The 21,309-nt window shown below is 40.9% G+C and overlaps 1 pseudogene across 1 annotated transcript; it reads left to right on the forward strand.

Moving 5' to 3' along the window:
• The first annotated feature begins 4,652 nt into the window (after positions 1–4,652).
• On the forward strand, positions 4,653–5,429 carry LOC307103978 (KATNB1-like protein 1; annotated as a pseudogene). The gene has a single exon. The product of its transcript is annotated as a KATNB1-like protein 1 (transcript).
• The last annotated feature ends 15,880 nt before the right edge of the window (positions 5,430–21,309 follow it).

Here is a 21,309-nt window from a genome sequence, read left to right on the forward strand (position 1 = left end):
TCTCTATGTCATTTATTTCTGCTCTGAGCTTTATTATTTCCTTCCTTCTACTTACTCTGGGTTTTCCTTGTTGTTCTCTTTCTAATTCTTTAAGTTGTAAGGTTAGATAACTTATTTCAAGTTTTTCTTTCTTTTTTTCTTTTTCTTTTTCTTTTTTTTTTTTTTTTTTTTTGAGGTAAGCCTGTAGTGCTATGAACTTCCCTCTGAGGATTGCTTTCACTGTGTCCCATAGATTTTTGATTGTTGTGCTTTCATTGTCATTTGTTTCCAGGATGCTTTTTATTTATTCTTTGATCTCTTTGGTAAACTATTTGTTGTTTAATAGCATGTTTTTTAGCCTCCATATGTTTGATTGTTTATGATTGTTTTTATTGTGGTTGATTTCTAATTTCATGCCATTGTGATCTGAGAAGATGCTTGATATGATTTCAATCTTCTTGAATTAGTAGAGACTTGTCTATGTATTAACATGTGGTCTATCTTTGAAAATATCCCATGTGCACTCAAGAAGAATGTATATTTTGTAGCTTTGGGGTGAAATGTTCTGAAGATGTCAATTATTTCCATCTGATATAGTGAGTCATTTGGGATTGCTGTTTCCTTGTTGATTTTTTGTCTACAAGATTTATCCAATGATGTCATGGATTATTAAAGTCTCCTACTTTGTGTTGCTGTCGATCTATCTCTCCCTTGATATATTCCAGAAGTTTTTTAATGTATTTGGATGCTCCTGAATTGGATGGATATATGTTTACCAGAGTTATATTCTCTTGTTGTATAGATCCCTTTAGAACTATAAAATGGTCTTCATTATCTCTTGTTATGGCCTTCACTTTGAGGTCTATTTTGTCAGATATAAAAGTACCCCAGCTTTTTTTTTTTTCATTTCTATTTGCCTGAAGAATTTTTTTCCACCCCTTCACTTTCAGTTTGTGTGAGTCCTTTGTTCTAAGGTGAGTCTCTGTAGACAGCATATATATGAGTCATGTTTTCTTATCCATTCAGTTATGCTATGTCTTTTGATAGGAGAATTTATTCCATTTACTTTTAAGGTTATTATTAATAGGTACTTGTTTGTTGCCATTTTTGTTCTTTATGCCTGTGTTCCTTCCTCCTTTACTTTTTCTTCTTTAAAGCAGTCCTTTTGGTATTTCTTGCATTGCTAGCTTGGTGGTAATAAACTCCCTTAGCCTTTTTATGTCTGTGAATCTCCTGATTTCACCTTCAATTTTGAATGATAGCCTTGCTGGATAGAGTATTCTTGGATTCAGACCCTTTCTTTGCATCACTTTGTATTCTCCATTCCAATCCCTTCTGACCTGAAAGGTTTCTGTTGAGAAATTAGTTGATAGTCTAATGGGAAATCCCTTGTAGGTAACTTTCTGTCTCTCTCTGGCAGCCTTTAAGGTACTTAATTTGTCATTGATGTTTGCCATTTAATTATGATGTGTCTCGATGTTGGTCTCTTTGGGTTCATTTTTTGGGGGACTCTGTGTGCTATGCTTCTTGGACTTGTGTGACTTTTTTCTTTCCAAAGTCAGGGAATTTTTCTGTCATTATTTCCTCAAACAGATTTTCTATTTCTTGCTCAGCTTCCTCTCCTTCTGGAACCCCTATTATGCAGATGTTGTTTTGTTTCATGTTGTCCCAAAGCTCCCTTAGACTCTCCTCCTGCTTTTTAAGTTTTTTTTTCAGTTACTGATCTGTGTGGGTGTTGTTGTTTTTTTCTACCTTGTCTTCTAACTTGCTAATTTGGTCCTCAGCTTCTTCCAGTTTTCTTTTGAGCCCTTCCATTGTGTTCATTATTGCAACTATGTCATTCTTCATTTCCTCTTGATTCTTATTCATGTTGGCAAAATTCTCATTCAGCTCCTTATAATTCTCATTGAATTGTGTGTATTTTTCATTCAGGTATTTGAGCAATTACTCTTAATTCTTTCTCTAACAAATTACTTGCCTCCATTTCACTTAATTCCTTTTCTGGCAATTCCTCTTTTTCTGTCTTTTGGGTATTGTTTCTTCATCTCCCCATTTTTGCTGTCCTGTTGTAATTTTTTTCTATGTCTTAGATCCTACTTTTATGCTACCCAAGTTCTTTTGGGGGTGGTCCAAAGGAGTGCACTCTCTTGGTCTTATGTAGTTGGTGATTTGTGGGATTCAGTGGTGCAGTCTCTCAAATCTCCTGAGCTGGGTGTTCTGGTGGAACCCCCTACTTGAATTATGTGGGTTCTCCTGATGTAGTTGGGGCTTGAATGTTAGTTTCTCATCTGTAGATGAAGTTTTGTCACAGGTTGACCATGTGATTCACCCCTGGCCTTGTTGTGCCACCTGTTGTGGATGTTCTTGTGGTTCCAGCTCTTCTGGCAAGGGTTGCCTTGAGGGCTCACTGGCATGTGGATCACTGTGGGGTCTTGGAGTCCATGGCCTGGATGACAGGGATCCTAGAGCCAGTGGCTGGGGTAGTATGACTCTGGCTGGTGTGGTGTGACTCTTTCTAGGGTGACATCTCTCTGTGAATCACTGTGAGGGTCCCAGAGCCTGTGTCAGGGGGTGCAGGCATCTGGGAATCTGCAGGTGATCTAGCGGGACTCTGGCCTGGGTGGCTTCACTCAGCTAATCATGAGGGGCACCAGGAGCCAGCAGCCAGGGAAGCAGTAGTCTCTGGATCTGCTGCTGGAGCAGTGTGCCCTTGGCTGGAAAGATGCGCACTCAGCAACTCTCCAAGAGGCCCAGAATGCTGTGACCAGGGAAGCAGTAATCGCAGGGTCTGCTGTTGGAGCAGCACCACTGAGGGGTCCAGGAGCTGGCGGCTAGGAAGGCAGGCATCCTGGGTTCTGTCGTTCTGCAAGTGTGGCAGCACAACTTTGGCCAGCGTGCCTGCAGGGTCCCAGGCGGTGTCCAAGGTCAGTCTGGATAGTGGTGAGGCTGGGCTCCTAGTCATGGCTGCTCTCCCCTTTAACATGGTGTGGTTTCTATGCCAGAGCCATGCCACCCAGGGAGTGCCTAGAGTGGTAGCAGGGGCTTCCCATCCAGGACAGCCTAGTCTGTCAGCCCCCCTGAGACTCCTGTGAGATCTAACTGTCCTTCACTCACACATGCGCACATTACACATGTCCATACATGCCCTTTTACTCCTTACTAACTTACATTCTCTCCCTCACTGCTGTCCTGTTGGCTCCCATCTTCTTCTCCAATAAATAAAATCTTTAGATAGATCCTCCCTTTGATGAAAATCAGAACAACCTGACTAATGCTGGGAAAGCTGGAATCTGGGAGAATCTATACTAATAATAGCCTAGGTGGTCATCACGCCCTCACACTCTGATGCTCTCATGCTGTTACAAGGAGGCTGCGTGCACAATGGGCACATGCAGGTGGGTGGAGCTTGGGGGTCCCATGGCTGCGCATGCCACGGAGGCAGGGCCCAGCGGCCGCTCCGCGTGGCGAGGCCTGGGGGTACTGTGGCTGTGTGCGCCGTGGAGGCGGGACCCCCGACTCCGGCCTACCTCTTTGGGGCAATCCATCCAGGAGCCTTGGTGTCCCGGGTCTCACGTGATTTCGCGCACTGGGTCACTAGTATAAGAGAAAATTTTAGGTGCTCCATTTACCAGTTTACAGAAGAACATACTTGTCCTTCCTCTTGCAGGAGTGAGGCTGTACATCAGCCTTCATCTCTAAATCAGTGGGCTTGCTAAATCATTACCTAAAACACATGACACTCAAGGCTTAGGCTATTTAAGTCCAGGACAGAAAACACAAACACAAAATATTTTCAGAAGCTTTTCTGTCTCTCTTTTTTTAATCTGCCAAGATAGAAATTTCTCTATCAACATAATTTTTGCTTGCTTGCAACTTTGTAATATTTCTGTTGGAAAAATAAAAACCCCAGACACCCATGGGGGAGCAATCAAGACAGGCTTCGTTTGAATAGCCCTGAGTGTGGGTCTGTCAGGGAGCCAAGGGACTCTCTAGACTTCCAGGCACAGTTTGTCAGGAGCAGGGCTGAGCTGAGATGCCAGGTACCATGAGGTGCCCATATTTAAGAGATTATGGCATCTTCCTTCCTGTCCCCTAACCCTCCTCCTCTGTGATAGCTATCAGTCTGTTCCCTGTGTCCATGCCTCTGTTTCTATTTTCTTTGTCAGTTTATTTTGTTCAGTAGATTCCAAATATAAGTGAGATCACAATGATATTTGTCTTTCTCTGACTGGTTTATTTAACTTAGCATAATAATCTCTGGCCAACCCCCCTTCCCCCCCCCCCCCCCCCCCCCGCCAAACATATATACATAACACATAGACACAGACAACAGTGTGCTGATAGCCAGAAGGAAAGGGAGGTGGGGGCATGGTGGAGGTGGGCAAGCGGGGATGGGGACAGAAAGAGACTTTGTTTGAGGTGATCGTGCAGGATGTAGTGTGCAGACATTTTATTCAGTTGTACAACTGAAACATATATAATTTTGTGAACCAATGTCACCCCAACAAATTTAATTAAAACATAATAAATAAATAAAACAAAAAAGAAATTATGGTATCTTAAACCAACAATGTTAAAGAATTGAACTTTTGTGATAATATTGAGGATAAGTCCATTGACCTTACTAAAAAAATAAAAACAAACAAACAAACAAAAAAAACCAAAACTCTAATTTCAATAATAAGAACATGAAAGAGGTTAAGAAATCTCCAAAATAGTTGACTGCTTACATAAATGAAACAGTTGGATAAGCTGTGAAAAGCCCAGATAAAATATGTAAGGTTGCCTACCACAGAGGGCTTATTCATCAACCTTTTTCAAATCCTTGTTAGAAAAAAGAAATATTCCCCTAGAAGTGGGGGCTGTGACATGGCCAATAATGATAATAAACCAGCTTGTGTAGCCTACCTGCCTGAAAAATTACACCATGATAATCGAACATATTTGCTGAACTCCAGTGATTCTGGTTTTCACAGACAGAACGCCCATCGTCAAAATACAGTTTTGTGTGTGTTTTTTTTAATCTGAGGTTTATCTGGACCATGAAACAACAGTACAAGTTTTATTCAGCAGGAATTTGAGATTGAATGTAGCTTTAACTCTCTGGAAAAAGATAAATATAAGTAAACTTGTAGCTTATTTGGTGAGGATAGAAGATTGTATAGTGGTAGTAGATTACCTTCCTGTGCTTACTAATATTTTCACAGGAAGAAGAACAATACATCTCACTTGGCTGCTGTGTAGACTTGTTGCCTCCAGTAAAGTCACTACTTAAAACCAATTCTGAAGAATATATTAAGTGGATTGTAGGAACAAGAAAATAATCTTACTTTGATTCCAGTATATAGTGGGTATATATGCTTATTTATGACAGTTACATTGAAAGACTAAGGAGCATTTGGTTATTCAAAACATGCTTAGACTATGTAATTTCTGAAAACTTCTCATTAAAAAACTGTGAACTGTGGAAGAAATCAAAACCCTTTTTAACGCCACATAATGAGCTCTAGTTGGTTTGGCCTGTGGACAGAAGGGTCCTAGGTTTGATTCCAGTCAAGGGTGTATGCCTGGGTTGCCAGCTTGATACCCAGGAGGGGTCATGCAGGAGGCAGCAGATCAATGATCTCTTTCATCATTGATGTTTCTTTCTCTCTCTCCATCTGTTTTCCTCTATGAAATTGGTAAGAATATATTTTTAAAAAATAAAGCCACATAATGAAACCACTGATAAAATCCTAACAATCTACTTCAACTTGAAATGGAAAGATATCCTAAAGGAGCAACTTCAACTTCAATAAGGTGAAAGGGCACTGTGAGGATTGTTCACCTTTGCTACATTTGGAATTGATATGTTTAATTGGTAACATTGTTTAAGAAATGCTGGATCTTAATGAAATCCTGTATAAGAATATATTTTATGCTATGTGAAAAATAGGACAGAAATTATTCCTAGAACTACTAAGACCAATCATCATTACTTTTTTTAAATTTTTTTTAAAAGAAAGATTGTGTTTGCCCTGACCAGTTTGGCTCAGTGGATAGAGTGTCGACCTGTGGACTGAAAGGTCCCAGGTTCGATTCCAGTCAAGGGCATGTACCTTGGTTGCGGGCACATCTCCAGTAGGAGGTGTGTAGCAGGCAGCTGATCGATGTTTCTAACTCTCTATCCCTCTCTCTTCCTCTCTGTAAAAAATCAATAAAATATATTTTAAAAAAAAGAAAGATTGTGTTTTATAAGAAAACACTTAAATTGTGTGCAGCTCATTTTTTATGTTGAAAGACTTTGAAAGTTTAAAATTCATACGAAATAATCAATACTAAAAGTTTCTTCTGTCCACACTGAGATACTGTGTATACAAAATGCTTTAATTATTACTAAGCCAATGTATATAATACCAATATCTATTTTTTAAAATAAACTTTTTATTATTGATAGTATTACAAATATCTCCCCTTTCCCCCTTTTCTCCCCACCTCCCAGCCCCTACCCACCCTCCTCATGTATTCACTACCGTATTAAACATTAAAACTAAACATGCTTCTGGAATAAAAATCATGGAATTAAATCAGGGATTTTTATTCATATAGAATGTTGTTAAAATTATTACACACCATCTTTAAAACTTGAGAATATTTTTAATACCTCTGATTTTTTTTGGCCAGGATCATCTGTCATGTATGAATGTGTTATTCCTAATATATAAAAAGCCAGGGGCCATCACAACTGAAACAACCAGAAGGATGACCGAACAGCAGGCTGTGTGGGGCGACCAGGCTAGCAGGGGGGTTAGTGAGGGACGACCAAACGACTGAAGAGCAGGCTGCGTGGGGCGACCAGGCTGGCAGGGGGGGTAGTTGGAAGTGACCAGGCTGGTGGGGGGATCAGTTGGGGGCCAGCAGGGGGGGCAGTAAGGGGTGACCAGGCCGGTTGGGGGGGGGGGCAGTAAGGGACAATCAGGCTAGCAGGCAGAGGCTGTTAGGGGTGATCAGGCTGGCAGGGGGTGCAGTTAGGGGTGGTCAGGCAGGTAGGAAAGGAAGCATTTAGGAGCCAGCAGTCCTGGATAGTGAGAGGGGTGTCTTACTGCTGGTTTAGGCCCGATCCCCAGGATCGGACCTAAACATGCAGTTGAACATCCCCCGAGGGGGCCCAGATTGGAGAGGGTGCAGGCTGGGCTGAGGGGACCCCCCTCCTGTGCACAAAATTTGGCACCAGGCCTTTGGTTCCTATATAAAAGAAAAAAGGTGACTATGTATTTATATTAGTGGTTAGCTGGAAATGTTATCACCACCAAACCAGTATTACATGAAATGTTGAGGGATATTCTTTAAGAAGAGGCAGAAGACAAAGATAGAAGAAGAAGAAGAAGAAGAAGAAGAAGAAGAAGAAGAAGAAGAAGAAGAAGAAGAAGAAGAAGAAGAAATATGAACATTAAAATGGTAATATACACATATCTATCAACAATTGAACCTATAAATCAAAATAAACAAACAAGAAATCTAGTGAACAAAATAAACTGGTCAATAAAATAGAATCAGAGGCATGGAAACATGGAACAGACTGATGAATCTCTGGAGAGAAGGGGGAGGGGGCTGGCAGGAAGAAATTAGCCAGAGACCTTACATGCATATATGCATTACATATGGACACAGACAGGAACTGCCGGAGGCACCAGCAGCCTCCATGTCACTTAGCCACAATATACACTGTTTTTTAAAACCCCAAATTAAGGAGACTTCTCTTTCCAGCTCTGGAACACTGGTCTGGATGTGTGGTGTGGGGTTGGGACCTCTTGATCCTAATGGGAGGCCTCCACGGTGGAGATATCCCTCCAGATTTAAAAACAAAAAGAAAACACAAAAAAACATGACCCTAGCTATTTGGCTAAATGGATAGAGCATTGGCCTGCAGACTAAAGGGTCCCAGGTTCAATTTTGGTTAAAGGCACATGCTAGGGTTGTGGGCTTGATCCCCAATAGGGGGCGTGTAGGAGGCAGTTGATCAATGATTCATTCTCATCATTGATCTCTCTCTCTCTCTCTCTCTCTTTCCCTTCCTCTATGAAATCAATAAAAATATATTTAAAAAACCAAAACATGTGGGTTTTGGACCAGACCATTCTACAACTCTGCCCCTCCTACCAGTCTTAATATACTTTCTTCTTTACTTCTCTAGTGGTAGGACTTCCATTCAGCCAGATTTCAGGTGATTCTGAATGATGGTTGTTCTGTATTTTAGTTGTAATTTTGATGTGGTTGTAGGAGGTGGTAAGTACAGGCATTTACCTACGCTGCCATCTTGGTTCTCTCCTTTGACATTGCGATTTTGATAGGGATTGCATTAAATCTGTATATTGCTTTGCCATAATATGGCCATTTTAACTATGTTGCTTCTTCCAATCCATGAACATGACGTACTTTTCTATTTTGTTATGTCTTTTTAAATCTCTGTTAACAATGCTTTCACGGGTCAGCCATCTGGTCGACAACCACCACTGGAGACAAAGTCCAGGCCGGCCATCGAGTCAACCCCGTCTCTGTTAAGTTTATTCCTAGGTGTTTTATTCTTTTGGTTGCAATTGCAAAAGGAATTGTTTTCTTTATTTCTTTTTTCTGACACTTTGTTTTTAGTATACAGGAAGGCAATGGATTTTTGCACATCGATTTTGTATCCTGCAACTTGACTGTATTTTTTTTTATTGTTTCTAATAGTTTTTTGGTGTCGTCTTTAGGGTTTTCTGTGTACAGACTCATGTTGTCCACAAAAAGTGACAGTTTGATTTCATGCTTTCCTATTTAGATGTCTTTTATTTCTTTCTCTTGTGTAATTACTCTGGCTAAGACTTCAAGCACTATGTTGAATAAGAGTGATGAAAGTGGAAATTTGCATCTTGTTCCTGATCTTAGCTGAGGTTTCATCATATATGGCCAATATTATATTGAGGTACTTTCCTTCAGTTCCTATTTTATTGAGTATTTTTATTGTAAATGGATTCGTATCTTATCAAATGCTTTTTCTGCATTTATTGATAAGACCATGTATTTTTATAATTTCTTTTGTTAATGTGGTGTATTACATTAATTTGCATATGTTGAACCATCCCTATGACCCTGGAAGGAACCCCACTTGATCATGATGTATTATTTTTTGGATATACAGTTGTATTTGATTTGCTAGTATTTTGTTTAGGATTTTTGCATCTATATTCATAAAAGATATTGGTCTGTAGTTTTCTTTTTTGGTGTATTCCTGGCCAGGTTTTCTATCAGGGTTATAGTGTCCTCAGGGAGTATTGATTCTTCATTAATTTTTTGGAAGAGTTTGAGAAGAATAGGGTTTTATTGTTATTATTATTATTCTTTAAAGTATTACAAATAATAGTACATATGTCTCCCTATTCCCCCCATTTACCTCCCCTGGCCTCCCGAACCCTCAACCCCCAGCACATGCCCTCATCTCCCTAGTGTCTGTGTCCATTGGTTATGCTTATATGCATGCATAAAAGTTCTTTGTTTGATCTTTTAGCCCCTCACCAAACCTTCTCCGGCCTTCCCGCTGAAGTTTGACAGTCAGTTCAATGCTTCTTTGTCTCTGTATCTATTTTTGTTCATTGGTTTAGGATGTTCTTTATATTCCATAAATAAGTGAGATCATTGATATTTATCTTTCTCTGACTGACTTATTTCACTTAGCATAATGCTCTCCAATTCCATCGATGCTGTTGCAAATGATAAGAATTCCTTCTTTTTTACACCAGTGTACTATTCCATTGTGTAGATGCACTGCAGTTTTCTAATCCACTCATTGCTGATCGGCACTTAGGCTGTTTCAAAATTTTAGCTATGGTAAGTTATGCTGCTATGAACATAGGGATGCATATATCCTTTCTGAATGGCATTTCTGTTTTCTTGGCATATATTCCTAGAAGTGGGATTACTGGGTCAAATAGGAGTTCCATTTTTAATTTTTTGAGGAAACGCCATACTGTTTTCCACAGTGGCTGTACCAATCTGCATTCCCACCAGCAGTGCAAGAGGGTTCCTTTTTCTCTGCATCCTTGTCAGCACTTGTCATTTGTTGATGATAGCCATTCTGACAGATGTAAGATGGTACCTCATTGTTGTTTTGATTTGCATCTCTCAGATGATTAGTGACTTTGAACATATTTTCATATATCTCTTGGCCTTCTGTATGTCCTCTTTCAAAAAGTGTCTATTTAGGTCCTTTGCCCATTTTTTGATTGGATTGTTTATCTTCCTTTTGTTAAGTTGTATGAGTTCCCTGTAAATGTTGGAGATTAAGCCCTTATCGGAGACAACATTGGCAAATATGTTCTCCCATGCAGTGGGCTTTCTTGTTGTTTTGTTGATGGTTTCTTTTGCTGTGCAGAAGATTTTTATTTTGATGTAGTCCCATTTGTTTATTTTCTCCTTAGTTTCCATTGCCCTAGGAGCTGTATTGGTAAAGATATTGCTATAACAAATGTCTGCTATTTCGCTGCCTATGGCTTCTTCTAAGATTTTTATAGTTCCCCTTCTTAAGTTTAAGCCCTTTATCCATTTTGAGTTTATTTTTGTGTATGGTGTAAGTTGGTGGTCTAGTTTCATTTTTTTGCATATATCTGTCCAATTTTCCCAGCACCATTTATTGAAGAGACTGTCTTGACTCCATTGTATGCTTTTGACACCTTTGTCAAATATTAATTGAGCATAGTGGTTTGGGTTGATTTCTGGGTTCTCTGTTCTGTTCCATTGGTCTATATGTCTGTTCCTGTGCCAGTACCAGGCAGTTTTGAGAACAGTGGCTTTGTAGTATTTTAGTTATAATTGTGGTTGTAGGAGGTGGTGAGTACAAGCATTTACAGGCAAATTGTAGAGTTAGATGGTTTATTACCAGTTTTTCTTGGTATCTGGTATTGTGATCCCTCAACATTGTTCTTTCTCAGGATTGCTGCAGCTATTCGGGGTATTTTTTTTTTTTTTTATCCCAGATGAATTTTTGGAGAGTTTGTTCTAGGTCTTTGAAGTATAACATTGGTATTTTAATGGGGATTGCATTGAATTTATAGAATGCTTTGGGTAGTATGGACTTTTTAATGATATTGATTCTACCAATCCATAAATATGGTATATTCTCCCATTTATTTATGTTTTCCTCTAGCTCTTTTTTAAGCATCCTGTAGCTTTCTGGGTACAAGGTCCTTTACCTTCTTGGTTAAGTTTATTCCTAGGTATCTTAATTTTTGTTGTTGTTGTTGCAATGGTAATGGGATTGTTTTTTTAGCTTCTCTTTCTGTGAGTTCATTATTGGTGTATAAAAAAGCCATAGATTTCTGGGTGTTAATTTTGTATCCTGCTACATTGCCAAATTCATTTATTAATTCTAGCAGTTTTTTGATGGAGTCTTTAGGGTTTTCTATGTACAATATCGTGTCATCTTCAAATAATTACAATTTTACTTCTTCTTTTCCAACTAGAGGCCCGGTGCACGAAATTCGTGCACTGAGGAGGGGTGTCCCTCAGCCCAACCTGCACCCTCTCCAATCTGGAACCCCTTGGGGGATACCTTTCACAATCCAGGACTGCTGGCTCCTAACTGCTCGCCTGCCTGCCTGATTGCCCCTAACCGCTTCTGCCTGCCAGCCTGATCACCCCCTAACCACTCCCCTGCCAGCCTGATCGACGCCTAACTGCTCCCCTGCCAGCCCGATCATCCCCAACTGCCCTCCCCTGACAACCCGGTCACCCCCAAATGCCCTCCCCTGCATATTCCCTCTTTATTAGATAGGATTTTTTCTTTAATATATTGGACAGCCCTAACTGGTTTGGCTACGTGGATAGAGCATCGCCCTGCAGACTCAAGGGTCCCAGGTTCGATTCTGGTCAAGGACAGGTACCTTGGTTGTGGGCATATACCCAGTGGGGAGTGTGCAGGAGGCAGCTGATCGATGTTTCTCTCTCATAGATGTTTCTAGCTCTCTATCCCTTTCCCTTCCTCTCTGTAAAAAAATAAAATAATATATATATATTTTAAAAAGAAACATTTGAGATTCCTCCATATCTGCTTGGCTGGTGTGACTCAGTGGTTGAGACCCCAGGCTGCCGCCACTGACAGGGGATCATGCTGTGGGGGTGCATGCCCCTGCCAGGCTGAGACCCCAGCCCAGGCTGCCGCTGCTGGCAGGGGATCGCACCGTGGGGGTGCGCGCCCCTGCCAGGCTCAGGCGGGGATCGTACCATGGGGGTGCACGCCCCTCCCAGGCTTAGACCCCAGCCCAGGCTGCCGCCACTGGGAGGGGATCTTGCCGTGGGGAGTGAATTTGTTTTTGTTTTTATAAAGGGTCAGGAGGGCCTCTGGGCAGCATACTGCCAGGCCGCTTACTCTGCAGGCTCTCAGCAGCAGCCCTCCCTGAGACTGGGGGACTCCAGCGGGGCTGAGAGGACTGGGCGCCGCCATCTTGTGGCTGTGGGCGCTGCCCTTTTTGTCGTGGAGTGATGGTTAATTTGCATATTACTCTTTTATTAGATAGGATTTAGATACCTTTTATTTCTTCTTCTTGTCTGATCACTATGGCTACCACTTCCAGTACTATGTCAAACAGAAGTGGTAGGAGTGGGCATTCCTGTCTTGTTCTTGTTCTTAGGGGAAATGAGTTTAGTTTTTGCCCATTGAGTATGATGTTGGCTGTAGGTTTGTCATATATGTCTTTATTATCTTTAGTTATGATCCTTCTATTCCCACTTTGCTGAGAGTTTTTACCAAGAAAGGGTGTTGGATTTTGTGAAATGCTTTCACTGCATCAATTGATATGATTATATGGTTTTTATCTCTCAATCTGTTTATGTGGCATATCACATTTATTAATTTTCAGATATTGTAGCATCCTTGCATGCCAGAATATATTCCACCTGGTCATGGTGTATGATCTTTCTAATGTAATTCTGGATCCGATTTGCTAGGATTTTGTTGAGAATTTTGGCATCTGTGTCCATGAGGGATATTGACCTGTAGTTCTCTTTCTTTGTATTGTCTTTTTCTTTTTTTGGGGGGGGGGGCGTAATGCTGGCTTTGTAGAAAGAGCTTGGAAGTGTTCCTTCCTCTTGAATTTTTTGGAATAGTTGGAGGAAGATAGGTTTTAGTTCTTCTTTTAATGTTTGACAAAACTCCCCTGTGAAGTCATCTGGTCCAAGCCTTTTGTTTGTTGGCAGCCTTTTGATTACTGCTTCAATTTCCTCCATAGTTATCGGCCTATTCAGATTTTTTTATTCCTCCTGATTGAGTTTTGGAAGGTTGTATTTTTCTAGGAATATGTCCATATCTTCTAGGTTGACCAGTTTATTGGAGTAGAATTGCTCATAGTATTTCTTTATGGTTCTTCGTATTTCTGTGGGGTCTGTTGTTATTTCACCTCTTTCATTTCTGATTTTGTTTATATGGATCCTATCTCTTTGTTTCTTGGTGAGCCTGGCTAGAGGTTCATCAATCTTGTTTATCCTTTCAAAGAATCAGCCCTTGGTTTCATTGATCTTTGTATTGTTTTTTTTTTTTTTTTTTTTTTTTGTTCGTTCGTTTGTTTTTTGGTCTCTATGTCATTTATTTCTGCTCTGATCTTTATTATTTCCTTCCTTCTACTCACTCTGGGCTTTTCTTATTGCTCTCTTTCTAATTCTTCAAGTTGTAGAGTAAGGTGGTTTATTACCAGTTTTCTTGTTTTTTTGAGGTAGGCCTGTAATGCTATAAACTTCCCCCTCAGGACTGCTTTCACTGTGTCTCGTAGATTTTGAATTGTGCTTTCATTATCATTTGTTGCCATGATGCTTTTTATTTCTCCTTTGATCTCTTTGGTAACCCAATCATTGTTTAATAGCATGCTATTCAGTCTCCAAGTGTTTGAATTTTGTGATTGTTTTTATTGTAGTTTATCTACACTAATAAAAGAGAAAGATGCAAATTGATTGTACCTTCATGATGCCCTCCAGCCAGTCAGGAGTGAGTATGCAAGTTAACCCAACAATGATGGCAGGTTACTTTGCAACAATGATGGCAGGCACAGAGCAAAGACTGAAGGCTCCTCCCGAGTGAAGACTGAAGACTGAAGGCTGAAGGCTTGGCTCCGGTGAAGGCTGAAGGCTTGGCTCTGCTGCGGCCCAGGTCTCGGGAGCTGGAGGAAAACCAGTGCCAGCAGCCAGGAGAAGGAAGGCCTATTGCACGAATCTTCGTGCAACGAACCTCTAGTTTCTAATATTATGCCATTGTGATCTGAGAAGATGCTTGATATGATTTCAATCTTGAATTTTGAGAGACTGCCTGTGTCCCAATATGTGGTCTATCTTTGAAAATGTCCCATGTGCACTTGAGAAGAATGTATATTCTTTTTTTTTTAAAATATATTTTATTGATTTTTTACAGAGAGGAAGGGAGAGAGAGTTAGAAACATCCATCAGCTGCCTCCTGCACACCCCCTACTGGGGATGTGCCCACAACCAAGGTACATGCCCTTGACCGGAATCGAACCTGGGACCCTTGAGTCCGCAGGCCGACGCTCTATCCACTGAGCCAAACCGGTCAGGGCAGAATGTATATTCTTTAGCTTTGGGGTGGAAAGTTCTGAAGATGATAAGTCTATCTGATCTAGTGAGTCATTTAGGATTGCTATTTCTTTGCTGATTTTTTGTCTAGAGGATTTATCCAGTGTTGTCAGTGGGGTATTAAAGTCTCCTACTAAGATTGTATTGCTGTCGATCTCTTCTTTGATATCTTCCAGAAGATTTTTTATTTATTTGGGTGCTCCAAAATTAGGTGCATATATGTTTACTAGAGTTATATCCTCTTGGTGTATTGGTCCCTTTAGAATCATGAAGTGGCCTTCCTTGTCTCTTGTTATGGCCTTCACTTTGAGGTCTATTTGTCAGATATGAGTATTACTACCCCAACTATTTTTTCATTTCCATTTGCCTGAAAGTTATTTTTCCATCCCTTCTTTTTCAGTCTGTTTGAGTCCCTTGTTCTGAGGTGTGTCTTTTGTAGACAGCATATATATGGGTCATGTTTTCTTATCCGTTTAGTCACTCGTTGTCTTTTTATTGGAGCATTTAGGTCATTTACGTTTAATGTTATTATTTATAGGTACTTGTTTGTAGCCATTTATATTCTTTATGCCTGTCTTCCTTCTTCCCTTTCTATTTTTTCTTTTTTTACAGCATTCCCTTTAGCATTTCTTGCATTGCTGGCTTGGTAATGATAAACTCCCTTAGCCTTTTTTTTTTTTTTTTTTTTTTTGTCTGTGAAGCTCCTTATTTCCCCTTCAATTTTGATTTATAGCCTTGTTGGATAGCGTATTCTTGGATTCAGTCCTTTGCTTTGCATCACTTAGTATACTTCATTCCATTCCCTTTTGGCTACATTGCCGAATTAATTTATTGTCAAGAGAGACAACACCAGCCTGACTCCAAGGGCAATGGGAGGTGAATTTTGGAAGTCCATGTAGCTACAGGGCTCTGTGGTTATGTTTCTTTGTCTGATGTGTTTCTGTTTAGAATTCATTTGATAATCCAATGGGAGATCCTTTGTAGGTAACTCTCTGTATCTCTCTTGCAGCCTTTAAGAGTCTCTCTGTTGTTACCATTTGCCATTGTAATTAAGGCATGTCCTGGTGTGGTTCTTTTAGGTTCATCTTGTTTGGGACTCTGTGCTTGGAGAAGGATAGGTTTTAAATCTTTAAACCTTTTGTAGAATTCACTGGTGAAGCCATCTGGTACTGAGAGGTTCTTGATAGTTGTTTTAATTTCCTTACTGCTGATCAGTCTATTTAGATTTTTCAATCCTTCGAGATTTAGTCTAGGAAGGTTATATATTTCTAGGAACTTATTTTCTTCTTAGATATTGAATTTAGTGGCATATATTCTTTCATTATATTACTAGAGGCCCAGTGCATGATTGAATCATGCACGTGTAGGGTCCCCTAAACTTCTGCTTTTGATCGCGGGGAGCTGTGTGCCTGTCCGCTGGTGCACCAGGCCTTTCAGAAGCCTCCGGCTCGGCGGAGGCTTCTGAAAGGCCTGGTGCCTGAGCAGAAAGGCATCCAGCTGCCAGGCTTTTGCTTTTGATCGCGGGGAGCTGGATGCCTGTCCGCCGGTGCACCAGGCCTTTCAGAAGCCTCTGGCTCGGCGGAGGCTTCTGAAAGGCCTGGTGCCTGAGCGGAAAGGCATCCAGCTGCCATGCTTTTGCTTTTGATCGCGGGGAGCTGGGTGCCTGTCCGCTGGTGTCTGAGCGGACAGGCATCCAGCTGCCAGGCTTTCGCTTTCGATCGCTGGTGCACCAGGCCTTTCAGAAGCCTCCAGCTCGGCGGAGGCTTCTGAAAGGCCTGGTGCCGGAGCAGACAGGCACCCAGCTCCCACACTTTTGATGGTCCACTGCCACTGAGGGGGGCTACCCTGCTGTTGAGAGGCGCAGGGGGCGGGACTCCCGCCCCCTGCGCCTCTCAATGGCCACTGAGGGGCGCTGCCGCGGACACCTGGCTACCCTGCCGTTGAGAGGCGCAGCTGGGTGTCCGCGGCAGGCCCCCTCAGCAGCCGCGGATCTGGCCGTTGAGAGGCACAGGGGCGGGAGTCCCGCCCCCTGCGCCTCTCAACAGCAGGGTAGCACCCCTCAGTGGCAGCGGATCCGTGCCTCTCAATGGCTGAATAGGCCACCCCGAGTCCCGCCCCCCAGCCTCCCGCCGCCCAATCGTGAGTATAGCAGAGTGATGGTAATTTACATGTTACTCTATTATTAGATAGGATAGTATAATCCTTTGTACATCTGTGATGTCTGTGGTGACTTTTCCTCTCTCATTTCTAATTGTGTTAATATGGGTCTTCTCCTTTTATTCTTTAGTGAGTCTATCCAGGGGTTGTCAATTGTATTAATCTTTTCAACAAACCAGCTCTTTGTTTTATTAATTTTTTTGTATAGTCTTTTTTGTTCTCTATTACATTCAAATGTACTCTAATTTTTATTCTTTCCTTTCTTCTGTTTTGGGCTGCTTTTATTCTTCTTTCTCTAGTTCTTTAAAATGTGACGTTAGGTAGTTTACCTGTGCTTTCTCTTATTTATTGAGATAGGCCTGTAATGATATAAACTTCCCTCTTATTGCTGCTTGTGCTGCATCCCGGAAGTTTGATATGTTATATTGTAATTCTCATTTGCTCTTTTGATGTCATCTCTTATTTCTTCTTTGACTCAGTTATTTTTTAATACTATGTTGTTTAATATCCATGTATTTGTGGGTTTCTTTACTTCCTTTTTGCAGTTGATTTCTAATTTCAAGGCATTATGGTCAGAATATGATTGGTATAATTTCAGTCTTCTTGAATTTGTTGATGCTAGTTTTGTGACCCAACATATAAGCTATCCTTGAGAATGTTCCATGTACACTGGAGAAGAATGCATAATCTGATGTTCTATAAATCTCAATTATGTCCATTTGGTCTGGTGTTTCATTTAAAGTCAATATTTGTTTATTGATTTTCTGTTTGTTTGAGCTGTCTGGACCTGTCAGTGGAGTATTAAGGTCCCAACAATGATTGTGTTTTGATGTTTCTCTCTTTATTTCTGTGAGTAGTTGTTTTATATATTTCAGTGCTCCCTGGTTGGGTGCATATACATAAAGAATAATTTATGTTTTAACATTATAAAGTGTTTATATTTGTCTCTTGTTATTCTTAGATCTATTTTGTTAGATATAGGTATGGTCACACCTGCTTTTCTATGGATGTTATTTGCTTGTAGAATCGTTTTTCATCATTTTAGTTGGAATCTACCTTTGTCTTTGCAACTTAGATGTATCTCTTGTAGGCAGCACATGGGTGGATTTTTTGTTTTGTTTGTTTGTTTTTTATCCACTCTGTTACTTTGTGCCTCTTTATTGGTGAATTAAGACCATTTACATTTAGAGTAATTATTGATGTATGAGGATTTCCTATAACCATTTTATCTTTTGTCTTCTGGTAGCTCTGTGTCTCCATTGGTTCTTTTCCCTTGTGTTTCTGTCTGTTGTTTTTGTTTGGTGGTATGCCATACTTCTTTCCTCTTTTTTTAAAACTATGTGTCTGGTTGAGGGTTTTTTTTGGTGTGTGTTTACTATTAGGTTTATCCTATCTAATAAAAGAGTAATAGGCAAATTGACCATACCTCCACTACATCCACAAGACATGCCCACCAGAAAATCAGGAGTGAGTATGCAAATTAATCCAACCAAGATGGCTATGGCCACGGAATGAGCAGGAGGCTTGGGTTTCCCCGGCAATAGAGGAAGCCAAGCTTTCCACCTGCCCTGGCCTGCCTTGGCCTCCGCTTAAGGCTACAAAGTTTCAATTATAGAAGATAAATAAATCCCAACAAAAATGGCTGCAGCCACGGAGCAAGCAGGAGGCTTGGCTCTGCTCAAGGTTACAAAGTTTCATTATAGAAGATAAATAAATCCCAGATACCAGGGCCTCCACTTGGGTCGCTGGGGGGCATGGCCAGCCTGCAAACCACCACAGGCCCCTCATCCTGGCCGCCCCACGCCCCAAGGGAACCCCCAGCCTGATCCGGGACACCCTTCAGGGCAAACCACCCAGCCCCCACCCATGCACCAGACCTCTATCCTATCTAATAAAAAATAATATGCAAATTGACCGTCACTCCAACACACAAGATGGCTGCCCCCATGTGGTTAAAGATGACTGACCCCATGTGGACACAAGATGGCCACCACAAGATGACCAGAAGGGGAGGGCAGTTGGGAGGGACCATCCCTGCAAGGGAGGGCAGTTGGAGGTGATCAAGCCTGCAGGGGAGGGCAGTTAGGGGTGACCAGGCCGACAGAGGAAGTAAGTTGGGGGCGACTGGGCCTGCAGAGAAGGGCACTTGAGGGGGACCAAAGCCTGCAGGGGAGGGCAGTTAGGGGTGACCAGGCCTGCAGGGGAGGGCAGTTAGGGGCAATTGGTCTGGCAGGGGAGCAGTTAGGCATCAATCAGGCTGTCAGGGGATTGGTTAGGGGGTGATCAGGCTGGCAGGCAGAAGCAGTTAGGGGCAATCAGGAAGGCAGGCAGGTGAGTAGTTGGGAGCCAGCAGTCCTGGATTGTGAGAGGGATGTCCGACTGCCCATTTAGGCCCAATCCCACCTGGATCAGGCCTAAATGGGCAGTCAGACATCCCTTGAAGGGTCCCAAATTGGAGGGGGTGCAGGCTGGGCTGAGGCACACGCCCCCCCCCCCCCCCCCCCCCCGTGCACGTATTTTGTGCACTGGGCCTCTAGTAAAAAAATAAAGTCACATATACACAGTTTTTTTTATTTGAATGCATCTGATCTTCATCTTCCTTGGCCAGTTCAGATCTTTACTTCCTCTCCTTTTATGTCTATGTCTTTGTTGTCACAAACATTTATGCTGTAAGTTTTTTGATGATCTTACTTGTAGTGTTGTGACCTTGTGTTATTTGTTTCAGGTAGAATAACTCTTTTGAGTATTTCCTGCAAGACTTTTTCTGATGATAAAATCCCTCAGTTTCTGTATGTCTGGAGACATCTTTGTTTCTCCTTCATATTTCAAGGATAATTTTGCTTGATATATTATTCATGGCTGGTATTGTCTCCTTTCAGATATTAGAATCTTTGGTTCCACTCTCTTCTGGCTTCTGGAGTTTCTGCTGAGACATCAAATGAAATTCTGATTGGTTTTCCTTTGTAGGTAACTTCTGTCCTTTCCCTGGCTGCTTTGAGAATTTTTTCTTTGTCATTATTTTTGAGAGTATTAACACAAAGGGCCTATTTGGATTGAGGTTATTAGGTGTTCTGTTTGCTTCTTGGGTTTGCAGATCTCGTTCTTTCCATAGGTTTGGGAAATTCTCACCCACTGCTGGTTTGAATAGGCTCTCCGTTTCCTGTTCCCTGTCTTCCTCTTCTACACTGTCTATATTTCTAATATTGCTCTTTCTGAGGGAGTCAGATGGTTCTTTTAGAGCCCTTTCATTTTTTCTTTTATGCTCAGGTCTCACTCTTCTCTCTGCTTTATTTCTACATTCCTATCTTTTCTATCACTAATTCTTTCATCCATCTGGTTGGCTCTATTTTCTATGCTAGTAGTTCCCTCTTAACCTATTCAATTGCATGATTCATTTCCAGAATTTCTGATTGGTTCTTTTTATGAGTTTCAATATTTTTGGTAAAGTACTCATTTTGTTCATTGATTTGTTTTCTGAGTGCATTGAATTGCCTGTTTGTGTTTTCTTGCATCTTGTTGAGTATTTTCAGAACAGCAATTTTGAAATCTCTGTCATTTATATCACACATTTCCATGTGTTCCTTTTCTAGCTTGCTTTCTGGGGATTTTTTTATTTTCTTCCTGATCATCCTCATTACTGTGGTTATTTGTGGTACTTGCTCTTGTCCTTTGCTTAGGCATTTATATCTGTTTATATAAATGCTAATAGAATCTTTCTCTGAAGAGGTCTTTCTACAAATTTTCAGTAGATAGTGATGAATTTCAAGAGTTCTTCTGTAAAACAATACAGTCATGCTGTTTGGGAGTAGGGTTTCTTTTGCCCTCACAGTAATGGTGACCCCTGACCTCAGTGGGGTCCCACCCCAAGCATCCCACCTGGGGATCAGTCCCAGAGGAAAACAGTGGTTCTATTTTTTTTTTAAGATTTTTTTTTTTGCTCCTATTCTTGTCCTTTTGGCTCCCTTATTATAGTATGTTACTTTGTTTCATATTGTCCCAAAGATCCCTACAGTTCTCCTCCTGCTTTTTAATTTTTTTTCTCGAGTTGCTGTACAGATTAGGTGTGTTTTCCTGCCCTATCTTCTAACTCACTTATTTAGTCCTTAGCTTTTTCTAGTCTACTGTGGACTTGGAGCAGGAGATTGGAAATTAGATATATAAGTAGGGTGAATTTTTAGCAGGGGGTAAACAGAAAGAACAGGGAAAATCTAAAGCAGAAAAAGGTTAAGATAAACAGGACACCAAAAGGGGAAAGGTTAGGAAGAGAGTGATGGCATAAAGGTAGAGTTGAGATAGGGTAAAACGATGCTAAAGGAAAGATGAAAATAGAACGTAGAACACTAATCCCAAAGTAAAATAAAGAGAAAATAAAATGACACTTAAAAAAAAAAGGTAAAATAGTAGTAGTAATAATGTTGATTGAAAATAAAAATGTAATAATTAAAAAGGTAAAATTAAGTGAGGAAAAAAGAAAAAAATAGTTTCTTAAGTAAAAGATGCAAAAAATGAAAATAAAAAGATAAAAATAAAATTAAAATAAATAAAATGTGCAGTAGTGAAGGTCATTCACTTCCTCTATTGTTCTGT

The sequence above is a fragment of the Cnephaeus nilssonii genome (assembly GCF_951640355.1).
Source record: "Cnephaeus nilssonii genome assembly, chromosome: 8".
NCBI lineage: Eukaryota > Metazoa > Chordata > Mammalia > Chiroptera > Vespertilionidae > Cnephaeus > Cnephaeus nilssonii.